The 4,015-nt window shown below is 35.7% G+C and overlaps 1 long non-coding RNA gene across 1 annotated transcript; it reads right to left on the bottom strand.

The window, feature by feature from the left end:
- Window positions 1–2,534: 2,534 nt before the first annotated feature.
- Window positions 2,535–3,665, bottom strand: LOC139433295 (uncharacterized). Its single transcript, XR_011642833.1, has 3 exons — window positions 3,566–3,665; window positions 3,124–3,215; window positions 2,535–2,742 (listed from the first exon to the last, which is right to left on the bottom strand). It is a non-coding gene; the product is annotated as an uncharacterized lncRNA (long non-coding RNA).
- Between the last annotated feature and the right edge of the window lie 350 nt (window positions 3,666–4,015).

The following is a 4,015-nucleotide window of genomic DNA, read 5'->3' on the forward strand; positions in this document are numbered from 1 at the left end:
GTTACATCAGGACTGATTCATGACTTCATATTCCATACTGAGGTTCGTGTAATGTGTACAAATACAAATTGAGCATTACAACTTTTTTTTTTCACCCAACTATTTATGTTAACATAATAAACTGTAAAATCTCAATATTTACAATACAGGGTTCATACACTTTTTCACCAATGATTTTAAATGACTCTTTCATGTGGCTAGCATGCGCTGCCTCGCCCATATTCTAAAGCACCCCGCAGGCTGTTCTTTGGCCTTTGAACTCACACTAATTGCCTTTTTTAAAACTACTACTTTGCACATTTGTCTAGTGTGCCATGTATATATGTATGTACCTATGTTTTTATGTTGTAGTATTCGAGTGAATTTTCCTTAAATAAATTACTTTGTTTAAACAATGGTCTCTGTCATTGATGTTGTGCAGTTACTAGCCCCGCTTGTGGCAACCACTCCTTGCTTCACATGACAATGATTGATTTGTACTATATATCGAATTGCTATTTTTGCCATTATTGTATTGTTATTAGTGCTTTTGCAGGGAATTATTATTATTTCTTTAAATCTGATAGATATTAACACTATTATACATATGGCTGAAATAATCATCATCATTAATTGTTTTGTGATATTATGTCCCTCTTGTTTTCATATATATAAATTAGGGCTGTCAAACGATTACAATTTTTAATCAGATTAATCACAGCTTAAAAATGAATTAATCATGATTAATCACCATTCGAACTATGTCCAAAATATGCCATTTCTTTATGTATATTGTTGTGGGAATGGAAAGATAAATGAAAGAAGGCGGATATATCCATTTAACATACGTATGTATGTTTATTGTAACATTGTTCTGTGTGTCAAAATGAAAGACAGCCCACACACCTATCAATCATCAAACCGTGGGGTCTTATTTCATTACGTGTTGATTTCTATCAACACGTAATGTTGTATCGATGTATATATAGATGTACTACAGCAAACATATTCTCCGTCGGGACTTCCTGCAACAACATCACGCCGTTATCTTGATTCTGATTGGCCAGAAGACATTATCAAAGATGTTCTATTGAGAAGACGAAAGGTTTTCAAAACCGTTTCTAGTCTTCGGTATTTCCAGACAAGTGACTACTGAAATCAATCTTACTAACTGCTGTCTGTGCAATTTACTCCGCGAGTTGGTGGACTTTATTTTGCTTACTTTAACATCATTTTTCATGGTGGGGGCTAAGCCATTTCTTGGTATGACTGTAGCCTATCTCAGCACTGGAAAGAGGGTTACTGAGTGGAACGAGTGGTGTCATAAATGTTGTATTTAATATGTTAATATATTGTTTAATGTTACACTTCACACAAGTCACGACTGTTTGCAGTTAATGTCGTTGCCGTGTGTAACGTTAGTTTATATAATGTGCAGCGCTTCAAACAGTGTGCTGCCTTTAAGGCATTTTATAATGTTAGAATTTATTTGCAGTTCATAAAGTCACCACTAGGAGTGCTAATGGTATTGTTATCTTTAAATTCGCCGTTCTTAGCCTCACTTCCGGTTTAGCGTTAAAGAAACCATAGATATATATAAACACTAGATGACTCACCCGCGCTGCTGGCCAATTGAGACCGACGTTGCCACTTGGCCGCCATCTTGCTACAGGCAGTTCTCTCATTCATAACATTATGGTTTACTATTTAAATAACCATAGCTTGCTCAATTTTCAACCAATTTTCAAACGGTTTGGTTTTTTATAAACATCAAAGATGTAGTTATGATACTGCATACTTATAATCATGGACTTTCATATGAAAATAACATTAATCAGATAAAGCAATAGCTATACACACACACACACACACACACAAGGTATTTATATTAAATATTTGCCGGTGTATATATTTCCATTTATTTTATTATATTGTTAATATTTCAAATAAATTATAAAATTAAAATACATTTATATTTTATATATAAAAATCGGTCTCATGTTACCACTCTGTAAGCCAAGAGTTGTTAATTTAGCAATGCCTTAGCTTTAAGAACAGGGACACAACTAATGACAATAGTATATGTTGGTATATTATTTAGATATTCACACCTTTATCAGAAGAACCAAACCAACATAAAATGTGCTCACAGACAGGCCAGTTCTGTCTAATTTATCACAATTATTTTTGACATGAGATCTTCATATCATCCTAGTTTTGTATTTAGTTTCTAGATTTGTAAACAAATCCAGAACCTTTGAAATATGTTATTGAAAAAAGACCAAGAATAATATAAACTGTACCATGTGTCCTTTTGTGTCCTTCTGTAGTCCATTTGTGGTTTGTCTTGTCTCACCCCGGCTGATATATCACAAAATCCACTGTTTAAATTGTTCCCTATATTGCCCCTATGCAATATAGGGAACAATTTAAACATAAACTATCCTATGTGTCCTTGGGTGTTATGAAAGGCGGCCCCCCAAAATAAATGTATTATTATTATTATTAAGAAGAACACATGGCACACCAACAATCAATCACCGTCCAGCCTCAGCTTTGGTATTCTTTCACAACCATGTTATGGGTTTATTAGACTGAGCAAACATAAACATATGTGGGGAACATAGTGCTGCGTCTCCTGTCCGGTCAAATTCCTCACTCCTGAAGTGCTCACTGCAGAGCAGTGTCCTGTCACAGGAAACAAAACCGTCCCTTCTTTGGGCGAGTTCCCACTGCCTCCTCCTCTCTTTGGTTTTGGGAAACCTTAAAAACATGAGAAAGGTAGCCAGATATATAAATTATTGTCAACATGTTCCTCCCTTCTTTCCTTTAACATTAAGGGTAGGACAAAAATACACACCGAAATTATCATATTTTTGGTATGTATGCATGTATGTATAGCCTACTTTAAGAATAAGACAACCACACTAAGAGTAATAAAAAAGGTGTCCAATAGAAACATTAAATAATTGTGTAAAGAAATGGTAACAACATATTCTAAAGAGGCTGGGTCAACAACAATCTTGCAATACTATTTTCTCACATAGCCCCACTGATCCTGTGTAGCAGGACTTGTAATGTACATACATCCACTAAGTAATTAACGATTATCCTAATTGTAGTCATAATATTGTCATATCTTACACGTGAAAGGTGATCCCACGGGTTCTTGTTTCCAGACTGCGGTGATTAGAGCATCCGTAGGCTGCACAAAAGTCCGGCATAGTCAGGTACTTCTGTAAACACAAAGCCAGCAAATTCCTGTATCATAATGCAAGATGTTTTTAACAAGCCAAACCAGTTGGAAGAAATCATGTGTAACTTAAGTTGTGTTGAAAGAAAGAGCAGTTCTGCCTCTCCCACTGGTGGAGTTGTGGGTCAACTTTGTAATACTAGGTCTCACTGACAGCCTCTTGTTATTAGCCAGCTAATAAATACAACCACATACACAAAGAAAAGCTGCAATTTCAACATGTCCAAGCATCCTGTATCATAGCCATGCTAATCATGTTTATAATAAACCAAACCGTTTGTAAATCAGTCAAGATTTCAGTGAGTTAAGAGTATTTTTGTGCAGATCACTCACCTTACAACAGCTACCATAACGCGAATCAGAGTAACTGTTGACTGTAGCAAGATGGCGGCCGGTCAGCTACGCTGGAAAATCTCCCATGAGCCATCTAGTGTTTATATATATCTATGAAAGAAACAGCATGGTCTGAGAGAAGAAGAAGAAGAAGAAGAAGAAGAAGAAGAAGAAGAAGAAGAAGAAGAAGAAGAAGAAGAAGAAGAAGAAGAAGAAGAAGAAGAAGAAGAAGACACATGGCAGCAACTTTCCCTCTGCTTCATTCATTTCTTCTGTTCAACAGGTTAGTAGTGTGTACACAGATTATGTCATATTTCGGTCTGAGAACTGAAACGTTTTTCTGTCGCAATATTATCGTTGAGCAAACTTAACTAGCATCACTATCTGCTAACGTTAGCTTTAGCCTTCGTTTTCTATTAGTTTTTTTCATAGGCTTTAAACGGAGGTGGT

The sequence above is a fragment of the Pseudochaenichthys georgianus genome, chromosome 3 (assembly GCF_902827115.2).
Source record: "Pseudochaenichthys georgianus chromosome 3, fPseGeo1.2, whole genome shotgun sequence".
NCBI classification, from domain to species: Eukaryota; Metazoa; Chordata; class Actinopteri; order Perciformes; family Channichthyidae; genus Pseudochaenichthys; species Pseudochaenichthys georgianus.